Below are 12,716 nucleotides of genomic sequence, written 5' to 3' on the forward strand. Positions count from 1 at the left end.
ACTTGGTATACATGGAATAAATTACTTGGTGAACAAGTCGAGCCAATGACTTGGACAACAAGGAATTTATTTATTAATTATTATTTAGATTTGTTTTTACCAATTAGTATTTGAGTATGATTATGGTTTTTGCATTCTAGTCTAGTTGGGTTTTCTAATCTAAATTAGTATATATACCCGAGCTTGTTGGTTATATCATTAAGAGTTTTATGTATTGTAATTTTTGAGCTAATGAGAATTACGAGATCGAGCTTATGATCTAGATTTTCGTTTTTGTGTTTATCGATCCTGGTCACCAAACTTCACCATAAACATGTCGTATAGAAACTCAGACACTAGATGTGATTTACCGATCAAACCCGGGAAGTCTACCTGCTTCGTCACGGTGTTTGTTTCTTATATGATTTGTGATAGAACGAATGCCAATAGCAAATTGTTTTCTCTTCAACTTTGTAAGGAGTTAGGACGTTAAACCAATGATAAAGTTGGCCTTTAATTTTGACTATTTATAAAGATGGTACAAATTGAAAATATAAGAAATAACTTCATTCATATAATATCGCATATCAAGACGAATTCACAACTTCGGTTACATGTCATATGCACATCAAACCACTATAGCCTCCCATATCTTGATTGATACATCATGACCTTATGCAAACATTTTTTTTAATAAACAAAGGATACATTTGACTACGCTTATGCTCAAGTACATAATCATTATGGGTATGTTTGGTTGAGAACTTATAGGAGTTATTAGGGGATTCAAGCTTCAAGCTTTTAATTAATTAAAAGTCTTGTTTGGTTGAAGGAGCTTAAAACTTTTAGGTCATGAGAAAAAGCTTAAAGCTTGAAGCTCCTCCTAGGAGCGTTTAGAAAAAGCTACAAGCTTTTAGTATTTAAATTACTTAAATAACCTTCCAAAATAAATACATTTAATATTATTATTTTAGTTATGTCCATTTTGGTTATTTTATACATTTTATTAAAAGCTACCGCTACTCTTCTAAACATCTAAATATATCTAAAAAGCTACAGCTACCAACTTCAAGCCACTAGCTTCCGGCTACAGCTGCTAGCTAGTTTTGTCAAACATACCCTATGTCCTATGCTTATCTTCATGAGAAGGTCAACTAAGCCTACAACATGCTTGTAGACAACTGAAAATAGCAAGACTAGTGTTAAGTTAAAGATCGAGTTGTGGTAAAAATTCGATTTGTGCAAGCGTTGCATCCACATATATGTCCTCATATATGGCGATGTCCTCATATATGGCGTCTATCCACACAAATAACCGATCATTTTGCCAAGTATACGGTTGATCACCTTTGTCTAACCACAATTATGAGCATTGTGTCAAAATGTGAACAACAAATGTTTTTTTGAAAACATTTTATACACGTTAGTTGTTTCTGCTCAATAGTAATGACTACATAAAACAAACATTTTTGGTACAAACATGATCACTGAAATACACTATATAAACATTGACTTGCAAAGTAAGATTAGCATACCACAAACCAACACCCGACACTTAACCACACCCCAGGCCCGCCTCTTATTTACCTTCTTCATTCAAGCTTGGTGTGGTGGGGGACAAAGGCTCAGACTTCCTTCTCTTGGGCTCATTATCCCCCAACTGAAGTGCAAATCCGAGATCTTCATCGGTACCACTTTTCAAAGCACTTAGATTCTCAGACACCACCCTACACCGCCTCTCGCTTCTGTTGAACAACGACTTCTCATTGAAACTTGGAATGAACTGATGCTCAACACTTGGGCCCACATTAGGCCCATCTTCCAAATGGGCTGCATTTTCAGAAGGAGGCAGATTAATATCAGGCCCACCACCAGATAACCCATCTTCGAAAGGGATATGCTGTTGGATATGAAGCCCTAATGGCTCTGAATTGTCTTTAGGTAACACTATTTCAGGCGGTGAAGAATACTCGCCTGTTGACCCGACCACTGTCGCTGATGCAGCTCTTTGTTCGTTCACCGCACCTGCCGCGTTTAATCATATAAAAATCACAGCATAATATAAATATAAAAGATAGAAAATTTGCATAAATGGTCCGTGTGGTTTGACCATTTTGCAAATTTGGTCCTCAGATTTTAAAAATCACAAACTTGGTCCGAACAATTATGAGAGGGTTGCGCGTTTAATCCCCACCATTAATCCCTACTCGTTTTTAATAGAAAAGTGATGTGTGCCATTCATGTGAGGGTAATTCTGTTTTTTAAAATTTGAAACACTAATATAGTCTTTCAAACTCTAGAACTCCTTATGTTGACTTCATCACCTTACGTTTTTAAACAGAACTTTCGATTTTATAAGTGTTTCAAATAAAAAGGGATTAACCTCACATGAACGACTATTCTATTAGGGTTTCAAATTTGAGAAAACACAATCGCTGTAAGATGAACGGCACAAGACATCACTTTTCTGTTAAAAACTAATAGGGATTAATGGTGGCTACTAAATGTGCAACCCTCACACATATGCTTGACTAAGCTTGCAATTTTTACAATCTGGGGAACAAACTTACAACATGGTCAAACCACAAAGACCATTTGTGCAATTTTTTTTCTATAAAAGATAATACATCATCATCATCATCATCATCATCATCATCATCGTACTCAGTATATCCCACCAATAGCAAAGCTATAGTAGGGTCTGAGGAGGGTAAGATGTAGACAGCCTTACCTCTACCCCATAAGGATAGAGAGGCTGCTTCCGGTGAGACCCCCGGCTCGATAGTAGTTTTGCATCAAGCCTTGGACATAAGGCACATAGCACTCAATCATCGGGACACCGGCTGATCGGTGCATGTACCCTTGTCTTTCGGCTATCAACGCCACTACATGATGCCTGATTAACCGTCCGTCACTTTTAACGTTATTTTCACGAGATTAGTAAAATAACGTCAAAATTAGTGCAATTTCACTTTTGCCCACCCGAGGGTTCACACATATATACATCATATGTGTGCACCGCAAGCAGGGCTCTATAAAAGATAATACTACTTCCAAAATCCAAACCTTTTAGTGCATCACTAGTAGTAATAAGATCAAGTTCAAGAAGATTAAGCAAGCGACCAAGGTCAACACCACTCGTCCAGTTTTCGGGTGGTTGACCGACTTTAAGTTTAAGCCGACCACAGTTCGCGGTCCCGCCCCATATTATCCCAATGGGTCTCGGTTTTTCATCATCTTCGCCTTTTAAGATAATGAGGCTTCCGCTATCGCCTTCAAGGTCAAATGTTTGTTGGTTTTCACCGACAACGAGAAAATCAGTGAAAAAACATATGCCTTTTTCGTCATTGTATTCAAGCACATAAGCTAAGACTGTTCCTTTGGTCAACCCTGAGCTTCTACCAACTTTCATAACTTTTTTGCCAATCAGAGTGTTGATTGGAGATTGTAAATCTATAATGTTTACATCTCCAATTTCTCCAACATCTTTTACTGATGTGGTTACGATTGACATGTCGAAATCATCACTGAATGGGATGAATGCACAGTCTGCTCTAACGAATGTCTCTGCATGATCAACAAGAAATTAGGGATGTTTATGGATGGGTTTGGTTCGTTTTGGGCTAAAGCCGAACCAGAAAACGAAAATTCAGTTTGATTTTTTTGAAAACCATTAGTTTTCGGTTTTACCATTGGGCTTGAAAATTTTGGGCCGAAAAATAAATGGGCCCAAAAATAAATGGGCCCAAAATAATGAATTGGGCTTAAATCTTCCTCACACTATTATTCAATGCAAATCCATAATTCGTTTACAAAGAATATAAAACCAAACCATTGGTTTTTGTTTGGCTTCAGTTCGGTATTACTATTTGGGGTTAAAAGTTTAGGGCTAAAATAAACTGACTGAAAATCATAAATTTGGGCTTAAATCTTTTTGTTGATTAACTGATTATTATACAGTTGGGCTAAAATACTTTGCTTTACAGTATTAATTAAATTCTTATAAGCTACTTAACATTCAAAATAAAAATGCAAATCCATAATTGGGTTTAGTTTGGTTTTTCAGTTTTAATCAAAAATCAATCATGCCCAGTAAAATCCCACCGACAGCAAAGCTATAAGTAGGGTCTGGGGAGGGTGGGATGTAGGCACACCGTACCTCTATCCAAGCTATAATTGGGTTTAGTTTGGTTTTTCAGTTTTAAATACATTCTAAATCAAACCGAAAATTTGGTTTCTGTAAAAACATAAAGCCAAAAGGTTGGTTTTTATTTGGGTTCGACTATTTTGACCCGCTTCTTTTGGTTTCATGCACGCCACAAAATTCTAACCATGTCAAACGGGTAGTGATCATTGTAAACGTGCTAACTGGGTTGGTGGCTTGTAATAAATAGGTTAAAACAGGTTGACGGGTCGACCTGTTTAATTAACCAGGTTAGCAGGTTGACACATGCCACTGTTTGATTAAAAAGGTCAAACAAGTAAACCTGAGCACAACCCATTTATTAAAGGGTCAGAGACAACAATCCAAATAAATTTTTAATAAGTGTTTGATGACAATGTTTATAAAAGTCTAACCTGGATTAATGCCAGCAAAGATACCATACCAAAGGTCATCTGTAATAAATGAAGTAGCTCTCTCCACTGCACCAAGATATATCCCGGGTCCGAGTGTGGCGGTAAAGGATGAAACATTTTCTGATTCGGATAATCCAAATTAACCGCCACATGGCGGTTTGTGAGAAAACCAACTTGTCGATTACCCGTTTAGCTTCTCACAATAGCGCCCAAGGTTCCGTATGTTTCTTAACTTGCTACCTAACACACAAAAAGTGTTTCATATAAAATAAACCACCACTATTTAACCAGTCATTTTCATGCAAAGTTAACAACTTGATCAATAATTGATTAATTTTAACATAAAGACATCAATAACAATGGTTGATGACTTGATGCAGCTTTAAATCATATCCAATAAGTAAAGATTTGATAGCATATAATAAGAATATAATACAACCTGAGAACCTGAACCGATACATGAACCACTTCCACGAAGATCATCCACAATCTCGGTGTACAACTGGTCCTTACTTATTGGTTCAGGTGCACCAAAGTACGAAAATTACACAACGTCCACGTCACACCACACGCTTCCAGGTCCCTGATGAATTACAAAGAGACCCACCAACAGAAATTGAAATTTGAATTAGGGGTGTGCAATGGTCGGTTTTTGGTTCAAATCGAGCCAAAAACCAAAATTTCAGTTTTAGAGTTTTTCAAACCCGTTGGGTTTCGGGTTTTTCGGTTTGGGTTCGGTTTGTTCAGGTTTTCCTATTTGGGCTTGAAAATTTTGGGCAGAAAATAATTGAGCATGGGCCTAAATCTTTTTTTTATTAATGATTAATTGGCTATTATACATCTGGGCCTAAAATACCTGAATTACGCAATTTATTAAATTCTTATAAAATACTTAACGTTCAAAATTCAAAATGAAAATCCATAAACTCAATAGCAAGCATTCAAATAAAAAAAAAATAACCCCATCCTTTCAAACAATTACTAATAGATAAAGGTAACATATATGGGTCGGTTCGGTTCGCTTATTATGGGCTGGTTCTGTTTTTTCAGTTCGTAACCAATAAAAAAATGAAACCAAACCGAAATTTCAGTTTTTAAGAAAACGTCAAACAAAACCATCGGTTTCTGGTTTGGTTTGGCTATGTCCGTTATTTTTCGGTTTCCTGCGCACACCTAATTTGAATAATCAGAACGATGCATACGAAACACAATAGGATGTTCTTTGTGAACTTTACCTCCAAGATAGTGGGTAGACACTGAATCGGGCTAAGCCACTGTTTATGAACTTTACGGGAAACAAACACTAGAATTGCAGGTATATCCGTCAACACACCCTTACGGATCCTAAAACCAATTGCAGTAACTCCTCAAGATCTTACTATGAGACGCGCGTATAGTCATTAACTCAAGCAAAGTAGTTGCTTGATGCCCTTTTGGTAGCCTGCCTATAGATTCAGGTAAAACGCAGGTTCACAAAATAGTTTATTCTTTCTTCGGCAGCATCGCTGAGTCGGCTTGAGGTAGGCCATGAAAAGTATGCAGCATTGCTCTCTGGTTAAAAGATGGAAGATTATAACATGTTTTGCAACCAAGATTGCAGACCTGCAGCAGTGGTTGTAGATATATAAAACGGGCTTAATATGTGGTAGAACTCACTAGGCGCTAACTAGTGATCTGGGCCAGGCTTTTGAGTTTTGTTGAATATTGGATCGGAAGATTGATGTTTTTGTTACTTTATTGCTTACTGGGCCTAGTGGAGGTAATCCATATGATATAATTCTCTTTCTTTTCTCAGGCTTTAAATTTGACTAGTAAACTCAAAAATAATAATCTGTCAACATATTTGAACTAAAACAAATTTTAAATTTTCGTTAATTATATGTTAGACAAATTATTATTTTTGTTTTAGTTAAACGTCTTTTTAATAATCCCCTCATCCGTCTATAAAGAAGGGGGACTTCCTTATATGAACTGTTGGAATCGTATGAATGATCACCCTAAGCGAGGCCTCGTAACCAACGTTTAACCTTGAAGAAATGAACTGTTGACTCCAAGGTATACAAGATCTTGACACAACAAGGAGGCCACCGACGTCCTTAAAACAAGGCAAATTGACACAGATCTCGCAGTTTTAAGGCAACCGGTCAACGACACCGACCCTCGAATGCGAGCCCTAGCTGAAAAGAGAAAAAAATGGCATTTATGAAAAATACCATCTCTAGTTTTATTTGTTTTAAGTAAGTTTATGTTTTTTTAGTATTTTTATTTTTAATGTAGCTTTTTTTTTAATTAAATGCAGTTTTAATTTTTTATTTTTGATGTAATTTTTATTTTTAATGAAACATTATTTGTTTAATTTGAATTATTAGAAATAGAAATGTAAAATATAAATAAATAATTGGGTAGTGATTGTTGTAGAGTTTTGACTGTACCCCCTTTTGTAGAACTCTGAAAAGCTGAATGGGCGCCAAGTGACACAAAACGTCTAGGGGTGTAGAGTTTTGACTACGTATGGTCTCATGGCTAGTTTAGTCCATTATAACTTGATTATAACCCCTTCATAATATGTCAACCCGTTTTAACTTGCCACTTTGTTTCCCCTATCGGCTACATATAAGGTCGACTAGAGTGTGGCTCCAGTTAAGGCCGAATAGTTAACGCAAATAAAATTGAAAGTTGAAAATGAACCAAACCAAACCGTTATTAAGAGTGTGGCTCCCGTTACGGCCGACTTCATGTATTCTATTATCAAGCAAACCACAATCATATGTATAGCGCTACTTAAAATAGTTAAATGTTCATAGCCTAATACTCGGTTGTCCGGTTTAATTTGGTTTGGTTTTTACAATCGTTTTCAAGGGTATACCATGTTGTTTTAAATATTTTATATAAAACAACCAGTCAAATTTAAAAGATAAACGAGTTGCAAACCAAATGACCAGTGTAAATAATTTAATATTTTAAAACGAGTCATGAACACCCTTAATTTTGATTGATGATTACAAATTAATGATTTGATAAAAGATACGACAAGATTTAAAAAAAAACTCATTAAAATGATCAATTTGGCAAAGATATTGTAATATTATATTGTTTATCATTCACATTCATTGTTTTAAATCATTCACATACATGTATCATGACCAAAGAAACGGATCATGAGAAGATAATAATAAGTAATAAAATATTGTAAAAGTTATCTTAATCTCTTGTCACGGTCCATGGAAAAATATTAGGTCACTAAAAAAGTCAATTTGGGTCATCAACTTACTATCTTAATTCATGAGAAACCGATAAACAACTGATGGCCCAAACCCTGTTGCTAGGGCTGAACATGTGCAAAAAATAAGATCGGGACAAGACCGATGTAAGTTTAAGATATGTTGAAGTGTTGAACTGAAAACTAGACCGGTTCAGTTTGGATAGCTGATAGGGCCTTGTTCGGGGAACGTTTTTTAGAAGTAGGTTATTTGTAGAGAATTAAGTTGTTTCGAGGTGGGCACTGGAAAACTAATAATATCTAGGTAGTCCGCTATTCAAATAGCGGATTTCGACTAACATAACTCACCGCAGAGCCGTCTTTGAGAATTTATATATCTCAGCCGAGGAAATAAAACGACTCGTATGCCCTAACGAGCAACGATATTTATAAGCTAATTTTTTAAACGATATTAACGTTGTGACAATAAAAATAGCAAAAAATATAGTAAAAAAAAAACAAATACAATAATAGTTAACTCTTGATAATGATTCATGAAGCTTTACTAGCATTTTTTACAGCAAATTGTTTGATCACCTAGCGTTATTATCGATTTTGTCATTTTGGTTTGAATCCATCCAATGGATTATGAATAAAAAAAAAATTTAAGCCAGATAATTTTAACAGTGATCAATCTAATTATAATATGTGTTATTTTTTAATTTAAATACACATATATATAAATTTTGGCCCACAAAAAAGGTGCCACGGCCGCACCCTCAAGGCCGGCACTGACTAACCGGCAAGGAGGTGGCACCCCCTTGGGCCTCGGTCCTGCACCCAGTGACGAAGCCAGAAATTTTTTCCTATGGGTTTGGGATTTTCCGATGCTCCATCTTTTTGGCATCAAAGTTTTCGAACCCAAATGGGTTGGGTATTCATTCAGTCAGATATTGACCCGCACTCTTTTAAAGTCTGGTTGAAGTCTGTCAGGTGAGGCGACGGTTGAAGCCTTGAGGCGAGCTGGCGATGAGGCGATGGTCGTTTGTTCGACAGAAACGGTAACATATCATTCTTTGTTTTTGTTTTTATTTTTGTTTAACTTTTATTAGTTATTTTTTTTATATGTTAAATATTGTTAATTGGGTCGGGCTTATTGACCATTTATATATTTTTTATAATCTATATATGTTTTATTATTGACACATTTATAATGTTTGTTAGGAATTTTAGAATGGGTTATATATAAAACCGAAAAACGACAGAGTTCGGCCAAACCGGACACTATGTGGCTCTGCCACTGCCTGCACCTTGGGTTAGCTGTTGTTTGTTTTTTCAGAGGTAAAATATCTGCAGTTTATGAACCACGTCTGTAGGCATCTGTAGCAGAAGAGGTGTACTAAACATCTGCAGCCTGCAAGAAAAAGACCGTTTTTTAACGCCTGCAGATTGCTAAAAAACTAATAACAATTGAACTGTTATGCAAACTAATAATTAAACAAAAAAATCTTTAACAAATCAATTATGCAAAAAACTAATAACAATTGAACTATTGTGCAAACTAATCAATTTCTACAAACATTTGACAAATCAATTTCTACAAACATCAATTTAACATGCCTAGAGGTGTGGGGTGGCTGGCGGAGGCATAGGGTGGCCGATGGTACGCAGGGGGTGGTGGGCGGAGGCGTAGGGTGGTCGATGGAGGGCAAGCGGTGGCCGAAAGAGGCGTAGGGTGGCCAATGGAAGGCAGATGCTGGCCGGCTAAAGGTAGGGGGTGGCTGGTGGAGGACGCGACGGAGGCAGGGGGTGGCTGGTGGAGGACGCGACAGAGGCAGGGGGTGGCGAATGAGTGACGGTGGAGGGAGTGGTGGAGGAGCTAGGGCTTGAAGGAAATAGAAGATGAATGAATATGTCCCAGGTCTTAGGTGTTAGAAGAGGTTAGAAGATCTTAGAAGCACATGGTCTATGTTTGTTTCAAGAAGAGGGCGTGCAAACATTTTATACTGAAAAGTCTTTTGAAAAACAAACGCACCACAGACTAAAACGTCTACTTGTGGTATGCGCGGTGCAGACAAAAGAGATCAGGAAAAGTTTTTCTAAAAAAAGAAACACATCCCATAATGCAGTTTCGAAAACGATCAAGGGCTCGAGAAACTCACGATTAATCAAAAGACGATAAATTGAACCGAATTTCTAAAAACAATGTTCTTTATCAATAAACTTAATCAAAAACTAATGAAAACTAAACAACCATGTATCCTATTTATATTTTATACTAAATACGTAACTACATGAAAAGATAAAGAAACACATAAGATAAAATAGGAAATTGAAATTCAAACAAATAATAAAAGATAGTGTCTTGATCTCATGTCTCATTCTGCATCATCCCAAATCTTTTTTGCTTTTTTCCTTCCAAGTCCACTACCAACACAAGCAGGTTTTGTCTAGATGTGTTTCGTTTTTCAATTCCCATCAGAATTAACTCGGTTTAATTGATTTCGGTCGGGTTTTAATAATAATAATAATAATAATAATAATAATAATAATAATAATAATAAATGGCAATAGTTGAAAAAGGAGGATTATAAGAAGCAAATGGTGGACCAATAATGCATATTATATTAGATGCTTAACAAAATGAAATTTGAAATGATAATGTGGAAGGAAGGTTTCTCAAAAATATATAGAGACTTAATAGAGATATATATAAGTAACTTTCACCCGAACAACTTAAGATTCTTTTTCCTTTGTCATGAATAGATGTCACTAAAGTGTGTAGCACGCAAACAATACAAAAGAGAACGAAAATCATATACTACTTAACACATAAATAAAAGCTAGTATCAGGGGGTAGTGCATTGAGGTCCGCGCCCGAAATGCATAAATAGATGATCAAATATTGATCCAAAGTTCCAAACAATCATGATCAGGCTACTAAATAAATGCACAAACAATAACCAAATAAAAGTCATGAACCAAATTAATATTCCATGAAAATATTCATCTCAAGTTCTTGAGATATATTCACAATTAAGCCTAATCCAAAAAAATATATATAACCAGAAAAAAACTGAAAGTTAGATAGATAAGTAGAGATCAGCTAACTCATCAACAGAATCCCGACCAAGATTCAAATCTGCGTTGTCAAGCATCCATAGCAAATGATGAAACAACACAACTTCACATTTAATAATGACCAATTCACCATTATCATCATCATCAGCATCTACAGAAGTTGATTTTTGTATTAGAGCATTGACGACCGGATGACTTAAATACTTGGAATCAATCATGTATGGTCTCTTGGTGCTTCCGACAAAGACGGTTATCTGAGATTCTTCTCCGCCATCTGGTGGTCCGTCGGTGGTGGTACTAGCACTGGATTTGGATCTTAGGGTCATGAACTTTGTTATCATGTGACTGATCTTCTTCATGATTGGTTCAGAATAAAGAATGTTGGGTTGGTTGCAGGGAACCAGGTTTAGATGGTGATATGGCGTGTATATATATATACACATGTATTTTGAGAATAATATTATTATTTTATAAATAGTATTTTATGGTTATTGATAAGACTATATTTGAATTGCACATTGCACTTAATATATTGATAAGACTATATTTGACTTACAAGTTATCATATCATCTTAATGGTTTTTAGGATAGTTGTTGTGACGAAGCTTTGAACGTGAGGTTTTAACTAACATACCCATTTAACGCTGTATTGTGGTTTGAAATCCCATCGCTACGTTAAAAAGCCACCAATTTACCTTGTTAAGCCTCGTTACCACATTTCCTTGTTTACCGCCGAGACCTTAACGCCCCTGCATGGTGTTATAGCCTAATTACCACGCCACGCCACTTTTGTTACGCTTATTGATGCCCCACAACTAATGATCTTAGAGTTAGAGAATGATTAAATCTATAAGTACCTCATATTTACTTCATTTGTATAGATACTTATCAGTAATATAATCATTCATTCTTCTCGTGCATATCTTTCTTAGCGTTATTTGCTATTAGATTTGTTTTCACAAAATTTTTTTTCCTACCATTCTAGTATATATGTTAGATCTTAGAAAGTCTTCTGGGAGAGAAGGGTGTGATGTGGATGTTTAAGAAGATGAGGGCCCCAATTGTATTAATTTAGTTTTACAATGATAACATCCCATCTTACTTTTAACTTCTAATTTCTACTTAAAAACATCATCATCATCGTACCTAGTAAATCCCACTAATAGCAAAGCTATTGTAAGATCTGAGGAGAGTAAGATGTAGACAGTATTACATCTACCATGTAGGAATAGAGATGCTGCTTCCAATAAGACTCCCGACTTGATATGAGTTTTGCATCAAGCTTTGGACATCAGGCATAAAGCACTCGACCATTGGAAAAACATCATTTCTGTATTTTGTGGAAAGATATCCAGAAAATTTTTGGTTTATAATCTTAACAATGTTTTATTTAAGGGTTTGAAAATGGGTTTGGAGTCTCCATACACATTTTAAACTTGTTTACAAACTAATTAATCAAGTCTTCTTTCTTTAAAGACGGTCCGTTTTTAGGCTTTACATGCAGGAAGATGATCAAGTGTAACGTCTTAGTTTCGATAATGCTTAAATAAATAAATAAAATGTCACGAATCTTATTTATCAAATCATGAGGCGTTGTTTGAATAAATTAAATAAGTTGATAGGATAAGATTGTATGGTTAATGGACTTGGTTGAGATTATAGGCCAAAAGTCTTTGGGCCTTGCCTATTTAAACCGCTAAACCCTAATTTTATCCTATTGATATAAGGCTAAATATATATTAATCCCTTGTATATTTTAATTAATATTTTAATCGTTTATGTTCGGTTTTTGTTAGGATTTGTATACTACTAACTTATTTGAATAATGTAGGTCTCGGGATTTGTTCGTGGTTAAAGAGGGCGAAAAACGATCAAAAAC

The 12,716-nt window shown here is 35.6% G+C and overlaps 1 pseudogene; it reads right to left on the reverse strand.

The window, feature by feature from the left end:
- Positions 1–1,558: 1,558 nt before the first annotated feature.
- Positions 1,559–11,196, reverse strand: LOC143538231 (protein NARROW LEAF 1-like; annotated as a pseudogene).
- Positions 11,197–12,716: the final 1,520 nt, after the last annotated feature.

The sequence above is a fragment of the Bidens hawaiensis genome, unplaced genomic scaffold (genome assembly GCF_021521415.1).
Source record: "Bidens hawaiensis isolate Kalapana, Puna unplaced genomic scaffold, B.hawaiensis_p1.1 tig00011511_1, whole genome shotgun sequence".
Classification (NCBI taxonomy): domain Eukaryota; kingdom Viridiplantae; phylum Streptophyta; class Magnoliopsida; order Asterales; family Asteraceae; genus Bidens; species Bidens hawaiensis.